Here is a 21,882-nt window from a genome sequence, read left to right as displayed (position 1 = left end):
TATGCATTTGTAGAGCGCCAACAGATTCCGCAGCGCTATGAACATAGGTGGTATACAAAATAGCATTTACAGGGGTCAAGTGGGTACATGGCCCAGCCAAGAGTTGCACTGTTGTAGTCGGCTCTTATGAATGTGAACTACAAACAGCTGGGCTTGTAGGCTTACATGCTATCGGGTTTAAGGGGATAGCAGTGGAGATAGGTTAGTGTAGGTTGTATGCATCCCTGCATAGTAGTCTTCAGGTACTGCTTGAAGCTTTCAAAACTAGGGGAGAGTCTTGTGGAGCGAGGCAGAGATTTCCATAAGATGGGAGCCAGTCTGGAAAAATCTTGTAAACGGGAATGTGAGGAGGTAACAAGAGAGGAGGAGATCATGAGCGAAGGGGACGGGAGGGAGAGTATCTGGAGACAAGGTTTGAGATGTAGGGGGAGCAGTGCAGTTGAGGGATTTGTGTGTCAGAGAAATTTGTGTTTAATCCTGGAGGAAAGAGGAAGCCAGTGAAGGGATTGGCAAAGAGGTGCAGCAGATGAACTGCGACGTGCAAGGAAGATGAGGCTGGCAGAGGCATTCATTATGGATTGTAAAAGAGCTAGGCGGCAGCTAGGGAGACCAGAGAGGATGGAGTTGCAGTAGTCGAGGCGGGAAAGGGTGAGAGAGTGGATTAGAATCTTAGTTGTCTTGTGTAAGGAAATGTCTAATTTTAGAGAGATGTTTTTAAGGTGGAAGCGGCAGGCTTTAGCCAAGGACTGAATGTGATGAGTGAAAGATAGATCTGAGTCAAGTGTAACCCCAAGACAACGGGCATGTGGGGTAGGGGTAATGATGGAGTTGTCGACAGTTATAGAAATGGGGGGGTGGACATGTTGGAAGAAGGGGGGGAGGGAGCTCAGTTTTGGAGAGATTTAGCATGAGGTAGAGAGAGGACATCCAATATGAGATATGAGAGAGACAGTTAGTGACACGGGTTAGCAAGGAAGGAGATAGTTCAGGTGCAGAGAGGTAGATTTGGGTGTCATCGGCATACAAATGATAATAAAACCCGTGGGACTATATTAAGGAACCTAATGGAGGATGTGTAGATTGAGAAGAGGAGGGGACAGAGGACAGAGCCTTGTGGTACCCCAACAGAAAGAGGTAACGGGGCAGAGGATGCCCCAGAGAAGGCTACACTAAAAGGTACGGTTAGACAGATAGGAAGAAAACCACAAGAGGGCTGTGTCGCAGATGCCGAAAGAATGAAGAGTTTGGAGCAAAAGAGGGTGGTCGACAGTATCAAAGGCTGCAGACAGATCAAGGAGGATAAGTAGAGAGAAGTGGCCTTTGGATTTTGCTGTAAGTAGGACGTTGGTAACCTTAACAATTGCTGTCTCTGGAGTTTAGGGGGCGAAAACCAGATTGCAGTGAGTCAAGGAGGGAGTTTAATGTAAGGAAATGGCATAGACGTCCATATACTAGCTTTTCAAGGTAGAAGTAGCTGTGAGGGGATAGGGTCGAGGGGGCAGGTAGTGAGGTGAGAAGATAGTATAAGGGCAGAAACTTCTTCCTCTGTAACAGGGGCAAAAGAGCTACATTTTTGGCTATGTGGGGAATTGGCATACAGCTCTTCTTTACACATCAAAAAAAAAGGGAGAAGTGCAGCTGCAACAACCCACAACTCTCTCCAGATAAGAACACTATGGCCTATTTAAAGTGAATCACGCAGGTCCTCTGGCCCCCACATACTGACAGTTCTAGATAACAGGTCCAGTCAAGAGAAGATAATGTAGGTTGCAATATCACTCATGTAAAACCAATATGTAGGCATGTATTTATAGACGAATTGCACTATTGCTTGAATATAACCTTGTGTTTAACCCCCTTCAAAAATATGTCAGATGCGCTGAAACTTTAAACCAAACTCCAATGGCCTATTCCTTCCATAGTTAAAGGGATGGTATAGTCAAAATTAAACTTTCATGATTCAGATAGAGCATGCACTTTTAAGCAACTTTCTAATTTACTCCTATTATCACATTTTTTTCATTCTCTTTGTATCTTTACTTTAAAAAGCTGGAATGTAAGCTTAGAAGCCAGCCCATTTTTGGTTCAGTACCTGGGTAGAGCTTGCTAATTGGTGTCTAAATGAAGCCATCCTATCAGCAAGCCCTACCCAAGTGCTGAGCCAAAAATGGGCCAGCTCCTAAGCTTACTTTCCAGCTTTTTTTAAATAAAAATACCAAGAGAATGAAGAAAAATTGACAATAGCAGTAAATTAGAAAGTTGCGTGCTCTATCTGAATCATAAAAATGTATTTTTGACTAGACTATCCCTTTAAGTCAACTACAGAGCAGTAATGCACTAGTGAAACCAATCTGAACACATCTGGTAAGCCAGAGGCATGTGTCCATCCAGCAATCACCAGCTAGCTCCCAGCCCAGAGGCAGAACTTTTTTTCACTTTCTGAAAGGAGGGGTTTTTTAGCAAAAAAAATTCTGCAGGTCAGTTTGAAATTAAATGAAATTTTAAATTAGGCATTTACACTAAAGCATTGACAGTCATCAATGAACTGCCACTTTGCAGTGCTGCTCTGTATTTGACTGTCTACTTCAAACAACACTTCACTCTGGCTCCACTATGTTAAGGAAAACTTATGCAGTGCAGCCAGAGCACAGCACTGTTTAAATAGAACAGCCTGATGTGGAGCAGTGCTGCAAAGTTAAAGTGGTAACAGTTCCTGCTTGTGTCCTGTTCTTTCTGCAAACATGCTGCATTTTCTGAGAGGAGATCTCAGATCACAGCATGTTCTGCCTTTGGGCCTCCCAGTAGTGCATTTCTGCTCCGATGCCTACCTAGGAATGCTTTTAAATAAAGGATACCAAAAGAATGAAGTAAATTTGATAACAGAAGTAAATTGAAGTATCTTAAGATTGCATGTTCTAAATTATAACAGTTTCATTTTGACTTACACGTCCCTTTAATCACTAGTCCGTATGTGTGTGATTGTTGTGCTTGACTATTGACAGTCAAGCTGTGCAGTTGTTTACTGAACAGTTACAGGTCCAGTAATTCTTACAGATTGAATAGAATTATTCATGTGAGATATGCAGGATGGTCCTGTCATGAAGACCTCGTGATTTTACAATGTCAGGAGTTATATTTTCTTTCTTTTCTGCTTCTGCTGTATTCCCTTCCCATAACTTCTTATCAAAACTATCTAAGAAAGAAAAAGGCAATGTTTTGGGAAGACTGATTACTTTCATCTTGTGAACATAATCAGTGCCGACTCAAATAACTCCACCGGAGTGAGCACAATGGTATTTATATGGTATACATGAACTAGCGCTTTCTAGGTTTAAAAAAAAATAAACTATGTCAAAATCCAATGAGATAAGAGACAGCCTTCAATGGCTTAGACATTAGCATATGAGCCTACCTAGGTTTAGCATTCAATAAAAAATACCAAGAAATTTAACGCAGCAAATTTGATGATAAAGGTAAATTGGAAGGTTGTATAAAATGACATGCCCTATCTGAATCATGAAAGTTTAACTTGATTAGACGGACCCTTTAAGACATGTTTTAAATCGCTTTTATGTTACTGGATAACCAAATATGACAGACGTGTAATGTTTCGTATCAAACTAATCCTCATGATGTCACAGTGGGATTGCTTAAGTATATGTGTACTGTAAATACATAACTAAAATTATAAGGTATCCTATAACTTCAGCCAGGGCTTGCCATCTGTATATGGCCTGCCATAAAAAGGGGTGGCTACCCTCCTTACCCACACTCAGGAATGGGCTTCGCCAGAAACCTGACTTCAGGAGAAAAATTTATTTAATGGTGACTTTAGCAAAATAATGTCATTCTACACGGAGGCTGCCAGCAAATACGCCTTTGACCATATTTCTGCCATCTGCCTTAAACAGAGGCTATTCTAGCAAAATTATAGGTTATGTTATAGTTTCTCCTTTTATATTAATAATAATAAAAAGTTGCTTTTGTGTGTATTTATGTTTGTTAACTGCTTCACGCCTTTTAAAAATGTTCCATGCCATCCTAACAGCACTGGGCTTTAACGCCATTAGGACAGCATGGAACGTACTACCTTATATCACATCATGCAGGCATCTCCTTTGAGTGAATGGGGGAAAGAATAGGACTGGGGGGCGTGCCTAGCATCACAGGCAGTACCCATGATCCGATACCGGTCTTAAAGTCACGTGATCCTCTCAACGATCGAGTGATTTCATTTTCCCAGTAAGTGCTTACATCGGAACACTTCCCCCGGGCATGAAGGGTTTATTCTTTTTTTTTAAATATAAATGCACCGAAAGAAAAATAAAATTGTTCACAATTAAATGTTCCTTTATGAAGTTTTTGCCTTTACCTAGTATTTGAACCACATTAACAAAGAGTCTAGTGATAACAGTATTGTGTTTTACTAGAATGATTTTTGCCAGAATTGTGTTTTGGGATTTTTTTAATCTGCTAGTTTGGGGTTTTCCCCATGTAATAATATTAAAGTAGTGGCAGCAGAGATAATTTAGTGTATGTAGCATATTAAAAAAAAGGTACAGTAAAGTCAAAATTAAACTTTCATGGTCTAGAACAGTTTCTCAACAGCGGTCATCAAATACCCCCAACAGGTCAGGTTCTAATTACAGCTGAACCAGTGCACAGGTGAAATAATCATCTGAGTGAGAGCAGGTTATTAACCATGTTTACTGATCAGCTGATTATTTCACCTGTGCACTGGTTCAGCTATAATGAAAACCTGGCCTGTTGGGGGCACTTGAGGACCACGGTTGAGAAACAATAGTCTAGATAGAGCATACAATTTTAAACAACTATCCAATTTACTTCTATTATCAAATTGTCTTCATTCTCTTGGTATTTGTTTTAGAGTAAACCTAGGTGGAATCATAGGACTTCAGGAGAGTGCAAGTGTCGTTAGTCTATGTAAGTAGTATTTGCAATATTTTTTTTAAAACATTTTATAAAAAAAAGTTATATACTGCTGCTAAAGATAAGTGCACTCCCCCCCCCCAAAAAAGTCCTATGAGCCCACCTATGTTTACTCTTTAACAAAGAAGTAAAATTAGAAAGTTGCATGCTCTGAATCACAAAAGTAATTTTGACTTGACTGTCCCTTTAAAAGGGGAGTTTGGGCATTTGTCTGGGTCTAGTACAGGCAAGAAAGTGTTTGTTAAACCTTAAACCCACTGAACTAAGTCGTAGGCTTGTCTGGAGTGGCAAGACTGTGATAAACTGGTTAAAGGGATATTAAACTGCTCTGCAGTCTGCACAGCTCCAAAAAAAAAATAATTTCTACTATGTTATTGCAGTGTATCCTGTTCCTGAAGCTCTGTACAAATCAGTTCTCCTGTTTTGATAGCTTAACAGGTCCAAGACACTGAAGCTCCACCTCTTTGTACTGGGGGCTGCCATCTTGGAAATCAGGTATTCTAACAGCCTGTGACAGAAGCAGTGCACACTCAGTGTTTTTGTCCACTTTTTTTTTTTTTTTTAATAACAGTATAAATGTGCCTCAAGTTAGTGTGCATGCTACATCATGTGTGCTTTACATTTTTGCATTTTTACAGTTACACAATGTATCTTTTAAAAAAAACAATATAAAGCAATGCAGCCACAGCAAAAATGTACAGCTTAGGTTTTGTATCATGCACCCTAACCTGAGGCATATTATACAGTTAAAAAAAAAAAAAAAAAAAAAAAAAAAAGGAATATTACTGATCTGCGAGTAGTAACCATTCTAGAGTAGTTGTATCCTACAGTTGAATGTCCCTTTAAGTTGGAAAGGGTTGGTTAACCCTGTGACAAACTGGTGACTGTTGCATGGTTGGTTAAACTCTATACGTCACATGTCCCTTTAAAACAAATTGCATTGCTTCAGCTAGGCACACAGTATTTTAACACCTGTGTGCATTTGGTTTAAGCAATGTCATGCGTATCAGCCACCAAAACCAGGATAGAATTATCTAGCATGTACAGGAGAGAGTCGTGCACACTACTCACAGCCTATCAAGCATTATTTGCACATGCGAAGGACCATTTTGCAAATGCACGCACACCGCAAAGCCCACATTCAGGATTAGGATATCAAAACAGCATATGCGCGCATGTAACACACAGAGTTGTCATCCATGAAACCAGATGCTGTAATAAAACACTTGAATTTAATGATAGCAGTTAGGTTCATGTATTCAGTATAAAGTAAGTTTTTGGTACTCTCTACTATTTTCTTAACTTCACAGACTGCATTTGTCACCAAGTACCTTATCTATTATGTCCAGAGTTCAACATGTTTCATGGTACTTTAAAAAGACATAAAAGTCCAAATTAAACCTGAATGGGAGATAGCATGAAACATTACACGCTACAGGGACCTAGCTGGTGATTGGTGGCTACACACATTCCTCTTGTCATTGGGTCACCAGATATGATCAGCAGAGACTTTGCTTTTGACACTTATGGCCCTTTAATCATTACTCATGGTGTAGTACAGCGGTTCCCAACCTGTGGTATGCGTACCCCTGGGGGTACGCAAAAATATTATTGTAATGGAGGAAAATGCGGGGGGATGGTCGGGGGGGCACTCTCAATGGGTCATCAACCAATAACCATCATGGAACTGTGGAAGGAAGGAGCGCTCAACCGGAAAGTGACAAGTGAAATCCTGGCCTGGCATATAGGCAGATTGGAGCACCTGCACCTGAAATACGTGGACCGGGTGTGGATGACTTCAGTCCACATATAAATGATCACCCTGTGTCACCAGACAGCTCAGCCTCCTGCTCCACCCACCCCGTGCACAAAATTGTGACTGCGAGTGCGCAGTTAAAAGCGTCACTGCAGCAGCATTTCTGCGTGGACACATGTGGTAGAGCCGTGGAGGTTGTGAGTCACACAGGCGAGGCGGGTCTGCATCCCCAAATAAGTTATAGTCAGTGCCAGCAAGTAAAGTACTGCTGATAGTGCTTGCTTGATTCAGATTGCTTCACTTCCAACTAAAAACGTCCATAGTGGCTGGGTGGTTAATATGGATCTGATTTCACAAATATAAATATTTATTTTTATGATCATTACACTTTGACTCCCCCCCGGGCCGTGTTTAGGGGCAACCAGACAGCTGCTAGGGGTGCCAGCCACACAGCAGGGCTCTTCAAAATGAGATCTGAGCTTTAATCCTGTTGATACACGTACAGTCGTATGCCATTCAGGTATAGCTTACCTCCCCTATAAAAAAGTGCTTCCTTTATTTTGAGGGATGGGTGGGGGAAATGAAGAGAGGGGGTACTCATAAATGAAAAGCCTAATCAAGAGGTAAGGGAGGGAAAAAAGGTTGGGAACCACTGGTGTAGTAGAATCTCCATATGAAGTCCCTCCAGCACAGCAAGGGTTATATTACCCCTTATTTGAAAGATGAATTTGTATGTATAAAATTGATTAATTAAAATGGACATACCAATTGAAACAAAAATGTACATAAGGGCTTGTCAATTTTGAACAATAGCATTTATGCAATAAACTTGTTTAGAAAAAAAGGTTATCACTGTTTCAGTGAGATTTACTGTGCACAGGGTATGTGGAGCATATGACTTTTATATAGCATGCCTGCTCAGAAAGCCTGCTGCACCATGTATTGCATTAGTGATGACTTAATTTACATGGTACAAGCCATTGCTGCATCTCTAAATGTATATTCTATTTAAAATGCAGGTGCACCAAGCTTTTCTGCATGCTTGTGCACAGTAAGTCTCTCAATTAAACTGTGGCAACTATTACTAGGCCCAAATTTGCTAATACATATTTTGGCTAGAATGACTATAAATGTGTTCACATGGGACTTTCCTTGTAGACAAACAAACCAGTTTTCTAAAAACAAAGTTCTGGGAAAACTAAATCAATTCACTAAATTGTTTTATAGTTCAGGTGATATAAGGATTGCAGGATTTAGCGTACTACAAATTACAATAAGCACGACTACACTCAAACCAGGCCACATAATATATACATAGTTACAAAACTAGGTAGAAAGGCTGTCAAGCTTCTAGTTATGAAGTTTAGCAGTTTAGTTAATTTGTGTAGACCACTATAAGCTTGGTTTATGTATATATTTGATTTTGTCCTTAATACAATTTATTTTTTACTTAGAGGTTTAACTCAGTTGCAAAGTTTATTAAATCATTCTGACCACACACAAAAAAGCCAGAAAGATAAACAAAAACTCAACACGTTTTATTTTCCAGACCTAGGCCCAGTGTTATTCTTACTTACATGTCCAGCAGCTCTAGTCCTTAAACTAAGGGATTTGTGAGTTTAAAAAAAGAACATGAAGAGGTGCGTTCAGCATGGGAACAATAACTAATTAAGGCAAAATACGTGTAAGAGGGGGCATTAAAACCACACTATTTAAATAACTTACTCAAAGGCCTGTAATTGCAGACTAGGCCTAAATGTCTCTCGCCTTTTCCCCACCCACCCCCTGAAAATCACTCCACCTCAGTAATGGCGTTTGGCAGAAAGCAGAAGCAGAGGAGAGAGAAAGGGGAGGAGAAAGACATGATAGGGGTGGGAGAGAAAGGGAAATGCTGTGCTACTGGAAGGGATATACAGGCCCGGCATGTGTACTAGGTCATCATGGGAGACTATAGGGGTTATCACACTCTAGGGGAGAGCAGCAATGGGTTAACTCGAAATAAATAAAAATCGGGAAGAGGTGGGAGCAAACAGGAGATATGAGGGCAGAAATGGCTTCTAAAAGAGGAGGAGAAAGGAAGAGAAGGAGGAGTGCTAGATCATCCTCAGTCGGCCCCAGACAGGATGGGGGAGAGTAGAGACGTCAGCCATTTTCCCTTACAGTTAATATTATTAAAAAAAAAGGAAATAGAGATAAATATGGATACAACTATATATATATATGGGTAGAATTTGAGTCAACATATGTCATGTTGGAAGTGCATCATCAACCACATTCATTTCCTTACTGTATACCTTACTTAGGATATAGCTGTCACTGCATTCAACCGGTTAGCCACAAGAGTATATTAATCCGCTCTGTCCCATGATATTGATGTGCATGGTAGTAAACCACGGGTTAGAATTTGCAACCTCTAGCTTTATTAACCCAGCCAACCTACACCCAACAGCAGTCTTCTCCGCCCAAACAGAATAACCATCAGAATACACAGAGAAAGCAGATTAGGGCGCTGTTCATTTACATATGTCATAATAAAATAGTTTCTGGAAAGCCGCTAACGGCCATTTACTCACCGCAAACTAGTGAGCCCTCCTCCAATGCTGGAGATTAAAAAAGCCGGTCTGTTTCTCATAACAAAAGGTGCAAATACAATTTTGTAATCCCCTGTAATAAATAATCCCACAAAATAACGTATGGGGGGATTACATGGAATAGGAATGCTAAACAGGACGGTGCGGTCGGGAGGGCAGTGCTTCCCTGATGTATTTTTTTTTTCTTCGCTTCCTTTATGTCCTCCCCCACAACTTCATATGCATTAAAACTTCTTCGCGTTGCCTCCCGCGCCTGTTTTTTTTTACCCCCTCAGAGGCTCATTCCGGTTGTCATGTCTTTCCGTTTCAATGGCCTGTCAGTGGCGGTAGCTTTCAGCTCACTGCAGGGTGTCTTGAGGTTTTTGCTCTTCCCCTTATTTATTTATTTTTCCTCTTTCCCTGTCTTGCTATGTCTCTCTTTGGCCGGCGGTGCGTTTTTCCTGCGTCATGAGCAGTAGCACCAGATTCAGCTGAGCACCACCTCCTCCACCATCATCACCAGCAACCACCTCCTCTTCCTCTTCGTGCCCGGACATACATGCAGGCAGCAAGTGCCAACTTTTACTAAGACTATTGGGCAGCCTTGGTCAAATCTACCAAAAACTGTTTGTCAATTGAAATTACTGTACTAAACAGTTGTGCAATATGTAAAAAAAAAAAAAATGTAGTGTCACGATCTTGAATTCTTTGTAAAGTATTATTGAATACTTTGAAAACTATTATGTATTTTGAATGTCAGTTTTATGTTTCATTTTCTATACTGTGAGATAAGAATATATATAGATTTAAATGCATACGTTTTTGGGTGTCCGTATGCTAATCTTATGCATGTTTTGCTGGATTAGTACAGAAGAAAATAACCAACAGTACGTGAACTGGATCGATTTTGGCCACTTAAGATACTAACTAGGTCCAACTAAACAAATGTGCTTATACTCTGTTTAATGTGCTATTTACAGAAAACATTGAATTTGTCAGATGTTGCAACATTGTGACCAATTTTCACTGGAATCAAAAATATGTATATTGTATAGTTTTTGTCTGAGACCATTTGGGAGCAAACACCCTTATTGCCATTGGAAGGCAATGATATGCCAATAGCAATGGTTAGGTGTGTGTTATTCTTACCTTGCATTGCTTTCTATGGACCTCTGTAGTTTTTTTTTTTGTGCTCACCTAGGCAGTGGTAAAGTTGCTGCTTCCCCACATCCAACTTTTTATATTTTGTTCATATGTGCTTCATATATTTTTCACAAATGGAAGTCTTGACAACATGGAAGTGTCAAGTACTATTTGATTTGTAATAAAACAAGCTAAGATTACAGCACAAAGCTGAAATGCTTCAGAAGGGCACGTTGACATACCTACTGCGCTACTACACATGTTTTTTACTGTTTGAAGTTAATAAGGATTTTTATTTTAAAATTCCGTGACTTTTACCTTTTTTGTTACATTGTAATAGCACAATATTTAGAATGATGGGGTCAACAGTCTTAAAAGATAGAAAATCCCTTTATTACCCATTCCCCAATTTTTTTTTACAGACAACATGGTGATATTAATATACTTTTTACCTTTGTGATAACCTTGTATCTAAGCCTCTTCTGACAGCCCCCTTATCACATGGCTATTTATTATCTATTGATTTGCATTTTAGCCAATTAGTGCTGTGTCCTGCACAGCTCCACAGAAGTGAGCACACTGTTATCTATATTGCACACAGGAATTAGTCTCTTGTGAAAAGTTATTTAAAATGCATGGTTTGAAATAAACTTACATTACATTGTAATGCTCAGCAAAATAAGCTGATGATTTCTCTCCATGCTGGAGAATTTTTGATATTCATATAAATATGGCTACAAAAAAAGCAGAATGTGCGAGGGGCTGCCTTCTTCCGCATTCGGATTATAAAGAATGATCCGAATGCACAGGCCTATTAAAAATCACTGTTCAACTGTTTACACTGAAAAAATGTTTAGATACATTGCAAATTATACTTAAACTTCTCATAAGTTTGATGGAAGTCATTTGTAATACGTTGTCATTTTAAACTAGGAATAGCCAATTTACTTTCTGGATCATGTTACATAAAGCATTATCATGATTTATACAATCAGATGGCTACTACTCACCATAATGTTTTTATTTCTCCTATGTCTGTATCTCTCTTCAAAGCTGTTCTCTTTACAAGTACTGGTTATTGAAGCTATACCTCTTTACACTGAGAGCAGGATTTATCAAAGCAATTCTCCTAAAATTGCGTATATAAATATGCATATGACTGAATCCTCTGATTTATTAATGCAAAGTACGCCTAAAAATTGGACAAGTCCGACTATGCATTTCTCTCACTTCGTTTGCGTTCACCAAGGTGCACCTTGCACTTAAAAAAGGGTTACATTTGTTGGTTTTAGTCGCATTTCCTAGAGTCCACTTTAGCATTACCAATTTATAATTTCTTTGCACCTTTGGAGAACGCAAATATGCACATTATAGTTCTCAATAGGTGCTGTGGGAACAGCATTAGAAATCACCATGTCTTTGAGCTTGTGTCATGTTCACATTTATTTCTGATGGAGTACTTTTCGATTCTATAAGGTCCATCTTTGGTTAGAAACATATGCCAAATATAGAAGGCAAAATTGCCCCTCAAAGAACGTAAATTTTATTAACAATTTGAATGTGTTTATTCGCTCTATATTCAACCCCTAGCGCCAAAATAAAATTAAACCATTCCCTATCAGCCCCATTTTTCATATGTAATGGAACCCGGCGAGCTTGCCCCTTTCCATATTGTTATTCATTTTAGCAATGGAAATCCTAGCCACTAGAATCAGGCAAAACAAGAACATTTCGGGTATTAAACTAAAAACCACAGAATATAAAATATCTTTGTATGCGGATGACGTTTTCCTAACACTCACCTCTCCCCTATCCTCGTTAGCAGAATTACGTAAATAACTAGATTTATATGCTCTAACTTCAAGGTAAATGCCACAAAATCGGAATTTATGAGTGTTGCCTTAACAAATCTAGAGGTCCACCAAATTGTACACGATTACGCATACTCACATCGCTCAGATTCTATAAAATACTTAGGCGTCTATATATTGCATAAAACTCAAACCATATTCACCTTGAACTATGACAGGGTAAAGACAGGTATTCAGCGAGAACTCCATGAATGGCGGCATAAAACCTTCTCATGGACAAGCAGAATAAACACCATAAAAATGACTTCCTTCCCCAGATCCTTTACCTCTTTCTGTCAGGGTTAACTCTCCCTATGAAAAACGTAGACTATTTTGAACCACAACTGCAGAAATAGTAAGTGAATTAATATATGATGTGTAGTGAAATTCTTGCAGCATATGAAATATAAATTATAGAGTGCGGATGTAGCACCTATAATAGATAGCAATAGTGCAAAGATTATGCAATATGATCTCAGGTGGTTCAATGGTATACCACTCAATGACTGTCATATATTCCTTGGAAGCACAGCAGTATGATATAATATTCAGTACCTAACTTAATGCAATTAAGTAATGATTACACGTGATACACTAGCTGAGGGTATTATATGAAGTAAACATTTGCTTATAAAAATTCTGATATGAATGAGCCAGTAAATATTTAAAGTGACAGTCAACCTTCACAACAATGTGTTCTCTATCATAAGTTTGATCTTTAATTAGTTTTCCTACCTGTTTGCCAGCACGCTGCCCACAACGGTCTCAGTGATATCCCAGTTATCCCTTTTTCCTCTGCTTTGATTGAGTGTGTTAATAAGTGTAGCATCCCTTGTCTGCACATTTCTCAGTAGGATGTCTAGCCTGGGGTTGTATAGGGGATCTATCTTCTGTGGGAAGAGACACTCATCCTAAATGGAAATCTCCCCCCCTCCTGTGGCTGAACACACACCCTCTCCTCCTCCCTGTTGCTCAGAGCTCTCACTAGTCACTACCAGGCTTGTTCCAGGGTCACTGCTACGCTTTTCTCTGCTCTTTTGGACTTTTTTTCTTCTCTGATCTCTTGCGATAAATACAGATTACCAATGTTTACCATGGATTTAGTATTTTCAAATTATTGTAATGCATTGTAAGGATCCCTGGATATCCACCCTTCTTGGGTGTTACTATTGAGGTGAAACTTCATCTTTGTATCAGGTAAGAAATCTTCATGGCAAAGGTATATATATATATATATATATATATATATATACTTGTGATATGCTTTTTCTACGGATTCTATGCAAGCTGGTTTAGTTAGATTCAATCTATTTCTAGCAACATATCACAATGGTGTAATCAGGACCCACGCTGCATTTGGCTAGGAACCATAAAATGTTACATAGCACACAGATACTCACAGCTCTGAACTTCTAATCGATCTGGCTGGCTTATGATTGTACAAGCCTAAAAACGGTCCCCAACACTTCCGGTGGAGTTTGCGCATGCGCAGTTAATAGGGGCACAACGCGGTGACGTCGTCAACGTCCACAGGCACAAAATTTGAAAAAAAAACAACAAAGAGGCCTGTGAATGAAGAAGACGGCGGTAGGAGGAGTTCAGGGGCCATTTGTAAAATGAAAACGTCGGGAATCTTCTCAATACATCACTGAGACCGTTGTGGGCAGCATGCTGGCAAACAGGTAGGAGAACTTATTAAGGCTCAAACTAATGATAGAGAACACATTGTGAAGGTTGACTGTCCCTTTAAGTACTAAAACAAGTGGCAATGAGTAATGCTGAGTGGTTGATACTGCATTAAATAGTGCAAGAACTGGATCGTATGTAGGCAAGGAAGTGAAAGTCAATTTACAAGCTGAAATATTAACTTAGTTAGGCAAAACCTTTAAGTCCGTTACTCACGATTTGGAGGAGGTAGATAGGAGCTGAGATCAAAGTAAATCCTGCTTGTCAGTTCTGAACGGTGCTGCAGTTAGTCCGAGGCGTTCTCTGTGTCGGCGTGTAACGTCACAGCTGGGCGGACATGCAGAGAGCCGAGTTAGAATCAAACTGAATGGAGGAGGACGGCCAAACAAAGTCTAAATGATTAGACACAAACTGAAAACAAAGTAGCAAAGTTCTACAGTTAGAAATAAGGTTGTGAGCGCAAGGCTCACACAGGCTGGATACTTCAGAGAATTACCAAGCAAAGTGAAACAGATGTGCTAATAATTTATACACTCATGAATCATGAAAATTGTAGATCCTCCTCTTAAAGGAATATACGGTAGGTTAAACAGTTAAAGTTATCACAGAACTCCCTCCTCAAAGATCCACTCCAAGGATCACGGTTTAGGTCTGGTAGGATTCCTGCGATGGAACTGAGACAACCTTCGAGGAGCCGAGAGGTTAGAGGCAGGCTCCTTAAAATCGTCTTTGATGCTATAACCCTTCCATTGGACGAGATACTGTAAACATCCTCTAAGTCACCTGGAGTCAAGTATAGTAAAGTCAGGTATATTGAGAATAATAGGAGTTTGAATGTCTAGGTTACGTACCTCGGTATGGGGTTTTAGAAGACATGAAACGTCAGGTGCGTTCTCATTAAAGGGGTAGAGTAAGCTTAACAACGTTTTTGTTGAAGATGGCTTCGATCAGGAATGGTCCGATGAATTGAGTATATATTTTATTAGACGGAAATGGGAGTTTTAGGTTTCGAGTTGAAAGCCAAACGTAATCTCCAATATTGTAGTTAGGTGGTGGAGTTCTCTTCTTGTCCTAATGCATCTTTTGGCTGAGTTGATGTTATTCTGAACAATTGAGAAGGTATCAGAAATGGTATTGATCAAGTCGTTTACGATCGGACAGACACTGTCTACGTGCGAATGCATGTGAAAGGTTGGGTGTAGACCATAGTTGATATAGAAGGGGGAGAATTTTGTAGAGGTATGACGGGTATTATTGAAGGTGAACTCAGTGAATGGTAATAGAGCCGACCAGTTGTCTTGTTTAGCATTCGTGAAACATCTAATCATGTAGTGTTCCAACCATTGTTTCGTTTTCTCAGTCTGCCCATTCGTCTGCGGATGGAACAAGGTGCTAAGTCTAAGACGAATACCCAGTATTTTACATACTTCAGTCCAAAATTTACTTGTGAATTGCGTTCCACGAATGAGGTTATTGTTTTAGGGATTCCATGGAGTTTAAAAACATGAGCGAACAGGAGCTGTACTGTTTCATAAGCTGTTGGAAGTTTTTTGTATGGCAAGAAGTGAACCATTTTACTGAAAAGATCAACAACAACTATGATTGTGTTATTGTTTGATGATAAGGGTAGAGCCACTATGAAATCCAACGCAATATCGGTCCAGGGTTTGTCAGGAGTTGGTAGAGGCATCAACTGGCCGTAAGGACTTTTCCTATCTCTTTTTGAGGTTATACATATTTTACACGAAGAGACGTACTTAGTGGTGTCCTTAGTTACAGTAGGCCACCAGAAAGTCCTTGAAAGCAATTCAATTGACTTTTGGATTCCTGGATGTCCCGCAAGGCATGAATCATGTATGGTACGTAGTACCAGGTGTCTTAGACTTGGAGGTACATACAGTAGGGTTTCATGGTAGTACAAGCCATCATCTTTTAGTAGAAGATTTTGGACAGGCATAGTGTGATCAGATTGTTGATTACGTCTGAATAAATCAGTATTCTCTACAGTGAGACCGATGATGTGGTCTAGGGGTATAACTGTCTTTACGCAGCGGATGAGGTTTGTCTTGGATACTGGAGAGGGCATCAGCCTTACCATTTTTTGAAGCAGGTCGGTAAGTGATAAGGTAATTGAATCTGGGGAAGTAGAGATTCCATCTAACTTGTCTAGAGGTTAACGTGCAGTTGGTTTTGAGATACTGTAGATTCCTATGATCCATGAAAATGAGAATGGGGATATGGGTTCCCTCTAAGAAGTGTCTCCAGTGTTCCACAGAACTTTTAATGGCCAAAAGTTCTTTCACCCCTATAGCATAGTTTAGCTCCGCTGAGGTCATGACATGAGAATAGTATGCTACTGGATGTAAAGGATGTTTTACAGATTCTCGTTGTGAATGTATAGCACCTATTGCATATTCAGACACATCAACTTCCAATATATATTGAAACGAGGGGTTTGGAAATCGAAGTATTGGTGCAGTGGTGAATCTAGTTTTCAACACGTCGAAAACTTTTTGCGATTGATCTGTCCATTGAAAGGTGACAGTGGATTTAGTAAGGGTAGTGAGTGGTTTTGTTAAATGAGCAAAGTCTTTTATAAATTTTCGGTAAAAGTTAGGAAAACCCATAAATCTTTGTATTTCTTTCTTTGATGTGGGTCTAGGCCAATTTCGTATGGTTTGATATAAAATCGGGCCTGAGGATATGAGGATATTTCCTTTCCATCTATGACTCTTAAAGATACAGGACAAGGTTTAGTTAGAAGAGGAATTTTATTAATAATTGCATAGTTATTATCAATAAAATTCATACTGGCTCCGGAATCAATCATCGCCTTTGTATTGAGACGTTGTTCCTCCCACTGTAATAAAATGTTAAGGGAACAATGAGAATCCAACCTGGTTTGAGTATTAAGACATTTGATATTTTGTATTCTCTTACCCTTCTTTTGTCTCAAAATTAGTGGTCTTTTACAGCATGCTCAGGTGCTGCACAGTAAAGTCAGAGGTTGTTTGAACGTCTCCAAAGTTTTTCCTGCAGATTGAGAGGTTCGCGGATAATGCCAATTTCTATTGATTCTATGGTGTTTTTGGGGTTTACCTTGACACTAGGACCATAGCTTGTAGCTGTGGGAATTTTTTTTTTACTACCTTCTATAGAGATTTTCTCATGTCTCCTTTATCTTAAACGTCTATTTAAAGATATGGAAAGCGTAATCAATTCTTCTAATGTTTCTGGGGGTTCTAGTCTAGCAAGCTCATCCTTTAAAGCTTCTGAGAGGCCCAAACGGAACTGATTCTTTAACGACAGATCGTTCCATTCTGTGTCTTTAGACCATCGCTTAAATTCGGTGATATATTCTTCTACTACTCTTTTATTTTGTTTTAAGGATCGCATGATTCTGCAGTTAGCTGCTTATAGGGATCTTCATATAGCTGAGCCATGGCCTTAAAGAAATCATCTAAGGATAGTAGGATGGGATCATTTATTTAAAAAAAATTGATTAGCCCATGTACGGGGCTCACCCCTTAAAAAGGAAATTGTGGTTAGAACTTTTGAGTAGTCATTAGGGTAGGTTTTGGGTTTTAACTTAAACATTAGAAGGCAAGCGTTTTTAAAATCTCTAAATTAACTACGGTCTCCTGAAAATGTTTCTGGAGGACTAGCGAGCGGTTCAGGTTGATTATCTAATTGTCTAAATGATTCCAGTTTGTCATTTATATAAGCTTTTAGTGAGTTATTCTCTTGCTGTAAGCTATTAAGGCCCTGTGTCAAAGTTTCAACCCTTTGAGTTAAAGCATTAACGTGATTTATTAGATCTGCTGGGTCCATTTTCAAGGCTTAGTAAAACTGTCAGGGTTAACTCTCCCTATGAAAAACGTAGACTATGTTGAACCACAACTGCAGAAATAGTAAGTAAAATAATATATGATGTGTAGGGAAATCCTTGTAGCATATGAAATCTAAATTATAGAGTGCGGGTGTAGCACCTATAATAGATCACAATAGCGCAAAGATTATACAATATGATTTTAGGTGGTTGAATGCTATACCACTCTATGGCTGTTTTATATATTCCATGGAAGCACAGCAGTGTGATATAATATTCAGTACCAAACTTAACGCAATTAAGTAATTATTACACGTGATACACTAGCTGAGGGTATTATATGAAGTAAACATTTGCTTATAGAAATTCTTATATAAATGAGCCAGTAAATATTTTAGTACTAACACAAGTGGCAATGAGTAATGCTGAGTGGTTGATATTATTATTATTATCGGTTATTTGTAGAGCGCCAACAGATTCCGCAGCGCTATAAACAAAAGGGGGAGTACAACAAAACAATTATAGGGTAGAGGGCCCTGCCAAAAGTTGCACTGTTGTAGTCAGCTCTTAAGAAGGTGATCTACAAACAGCTGGACTTTTAGGCTTACATGCTAAGAGGGTTCAGGGGATTGCAGTGGAGGAGAGGAACTAGTATTAGGAAGGGTTAGCGTAGGTTGTATGCGTCCCTGAACAGTAGAGTCTTTAGGGAGCACTTGAAGCTTTTAAAACTAGAAGAGAGTCTTGTGGAGCGAGGCAGAGAGTTCCACAAGATGTGAGCCAGTCTGGAGAAGTCCTGTAAACGGGAGTGTGATGAGGTGACAAGAGAGGAGGAGAGTAGGAGGTCATGAGCAGAGCGAAGGGGACGGGAGGGAGAGTATCTGGAGACAAGGTCTGAGATGTAGGGGGGAGCAGTGCAGTTGAGGGCTTTGTATGTAAGAGTGAGAGTTTTGTGTTTGATCCTAGAGGCAAGAGGAAGCCAGTGAAGGGATTGGCAGAGAGGCGCAGCAGATGAAGAGCGACGTGTAAGGAAGATGAGTCTGGCAGAGGCATTCATTATGGATTGTAAAGGAGCTAGGCGGCAGGTGGGGAGACCAGAGAGGACAGAGTTGCAGTAATCAAGGCGGGAAAGAATGAGAGAGTGGATTAAAATCTTAGTTGTGTCTTGCGTAAGGAAGTGTCTAATTTTAGAGATGTTTTTAAGGTGGAAGCGGCAGGCTGTAGCCAAGGACTGAATGTGAGGAGTGAAGGAAAGATCTGAGTCAAATGTGACCCCGAGACATCGGGCATGCGAGGTAGGGGTAATGATGGAGTTGTCGACAGTTATAGAGATATTAGGGGTGGAGATTTTGGAAGAAGGGGGGAAAATGAGGAGCTCAGTTTTGGAGAGATTTAGCTTGAGGTAGTGAGAGGACATCCAGGAAGAGATGTGAGAAAGACAGTTAGTGACACGGGTTAGCAAGGAAGGAGATAGTTCTGGTGCAGAGAAGTAGATTTGGGTGTCATCGGCATACAAATGATATTGGAAACCGTGGGACTTAATTAGAGAACCGAGTGATGACGTATAGATTGAGAAGAGAAGGGGACCGAGGACAGAGCCTTGCGGTACTCCGACAGAAAGTGGTGACGGGGCAGAGGAGGCCCCAGAGAAGGCTACACTGAAGGTACGGTTTGACAGGTAGGAAGAGAGCCACGAAAGGGCTGTGTCACAGATGCCGAAGGATTGGAGGGTTTGGAGCAAAAGAGGGTGGTCGACAGTGTCAAAGGCTGCGGACAGATCAAGGAGGATAAGCAGAGAGAAGTGGCCTTTTGATTTAGCTGTAAGTAGGTCATTGGTGACTTTAACAATAGCTGTCTCTGTGGAGTGATAGGGACGAAATCCAGATTGCAGCGGGTCAAGAAGGGAGTTTAACGTAAGGAAATGGGATAGGCGTGCATATACTAGTTTTTCGAGAAACTTTGAAGCAAGAGGGAGGAGAGAAATTGGGCGGTAGTTGGATGGGGAGGTAGGATCAAGGGAAGGTTTTTTGAGGATAGGTGTGACCAGTGCATGTTTCATTGATGAGGGAAATGTACCAGTGCTGAGGGAGAGGTTGAAAATGTGTGTTAGTATAGGGGTAAGGGTAGCAGAGAGAGAGGGGAGCAGCTGTGAGGGGATAGGGTCAAGGGGACAGGTAGTGAGGTGAGAGCGCAGTATAAGTGCTGAAACTTCGTCCTCAGTAACAGGGGAGAATGAACTAAGTTTCAGGTTATGAGGGTTGTGGTTGAGTGAGAGTATTTGAGGGGGAGAGAGAATGGAATTGTGTTGAGAACTGATTTCATGTCTGATGGAATCGATTTTGTTAATGAAGTGACCGGCAAAGTCTTGAGCTGACAGAGAAGTTGTATGAGGAAGTGGAGGAGGGCGGAGGAGAGTATTGAAAGTGGAGAACAGACGTTTTGGGTTTGAAGAAAGATTAGAGATAAGAGTAGAGAAGTAGTGTTGCTTGTGGAGATTAAGGGCAGAGTAGTAGGAGTTCAAGATGAATTTGTAATGAAGAAAGTCAGCTGAACTCCGTGATTTTCTCCAATGCCGTTCAGCAGTACGGGAACATCTGCGTAGGTACCGTGTCAGAGGAGTATGCCAGGGCTGGGGATGAGTGTGTGATTTCCTAGCAGTGGTAAGAGGGGCGAGATTGTCAAGGACGGATATAAGGGTGGAATTATAGTGGCGGATAGATTGTTCAGGGCAGGAAAAGGAGGAGAAGGATGAGAGGAGCAGTTGAAGGGAATTAGCAAGTTGTTGCTGATCTAAAGACCTAATGCTTCTGTTAAGTTTGGTGTGAGGAGTAGAAGGTGGGAGAGTTGTAGGAAGGGATGATATGTTGCAGGTAAGGAGATGGTGGTCAGAAAGAGGAAAAGGGGAGTTTGAGAAGTTTAAGAGAGTGCATCGATAGCTAAAGATCAGGTCAAGGGAGTGACCGTCTTTGTGAGTGGGAGAATCAGTCCATTGTGACAGACCGAAAGAGGAAGTGAGTTGCAGAAGTTGTTTAGCAGATGGGGCAGTGGGATTGTTAAGGGGGATGTTGAAGTCGCCAAGAATGAGGGCAGGGGTGTCTGAGGAAAGGAAATAAGGAAGCCAGGCAGCAAAGTGATCTAAAAATTGAGTTGGGGAGCCAGGGGGGCGGTATATGACTGCAACACGTATAGAGAGGGGAGAGAATAGCCGAATCATGTGTGCTTCAAATGAAGAAAATGTTAGTGAAGAGAAGGGCTGTATTTGTTGGAAGGTGCAACGAGAGGAAAGTAAAATACCGACACCACCTCCTTGTCTATTGCCAGACCTAGGAGTGTGGCTGAAATGGAGACCCCCATGTGACAGTGCAGCAGTGGATGCTGTGTCTGATACTACATTAAATAGTGCAAGAACTGGATCGTATGTAGGCAAGGAAGTGAAAGTCAATTTACAAGCTGAGATATTAACTTAGTTAGGCAAAACCTTTAAGTCCGATACTCACGATGTGGAGGAGGTAGATAGGAGCTGAGATCGAAGTGAATCCTGCTTGTCAGTTCTGAACGGTACTGCATTTAGTCAGAGGCGTTCTCTGTGTCAGCGTGTGACGTCACAGCTGGGCAGACATGCAGAGTATTCTGACTCAGATAGTTGTAATAATGATCTATCCCTTGCTGAGACCTCTATGCCTGGCCTGTATAAGAAGATACAATCACTGCAGACAATCCTTGTCAGATAGCTGAACTCACCAATACCTTGTTCATCCACAAAGTTGCTTTATTCTGAATATCAGGTTACAGCAGATAATGAATACAGCAGATGAATGAATGGTTAAAGTATTTTGCGGTCAAAAGATTATACTGATCGTAGCTTGCAATGTATTAACATGAGTGCTTGTTACATGAGGCTGTTAGCTGCAGCCATGACACAGGAAAACATCATAAAACTACAAGGGCGGAGCAATACACAAAAAGGAAATGCATAATAAGGTCAGGGGTAAGATACTGTAAAGAACAGGAGCATTACCAAAAAGTGTCAGTAGATGGCAGTACAGAACAAAAACAGGGAAGCCTAGAAAACAATGGCATAAAAATATATGATTTCTTAAC

At 40.4% G+C, this 21,882-nt stretch overlaps 1 protein-coding gene across 1 annotated transcript in view; it reads right to left on the bottom strand.

Annotated features, from left to right (window-relative positions):
• The window catches only part of USP9X (ubiquitin specific peptidase 9 X-linked), a gene marked incomplete in the record, with an annotated part of 1,177,890 nt that extends 1,168,096 nt beyond the window's left edge, over window positions 1-9,794 (bottom strand). Inside the window, 1 exon segment of the mRNA XM_053706481.1 lies at window positions 9,280-9,794.
• Between the last annotated feature and the right edge of the window lie 12,088 nt (window positions 9,795-21,882).

This window comes from Bombina bombina, chromosome 3 (assembly GCF_027579735.1).
Source record: "Bombina bombina isolate aBomBom1 chromosome 3, aBomBom1.pri, whole genome shotgun sequence".
Classification (NCBI taxonomy): Eukaryota; Metazoa; Chordata; class Amphibia; order Anura; family Bombinatoridae; genus Bombina; species Bombina bombina.
This window is presented reverse-complemented; position numbering and strand designations above follow the sequence as displayed.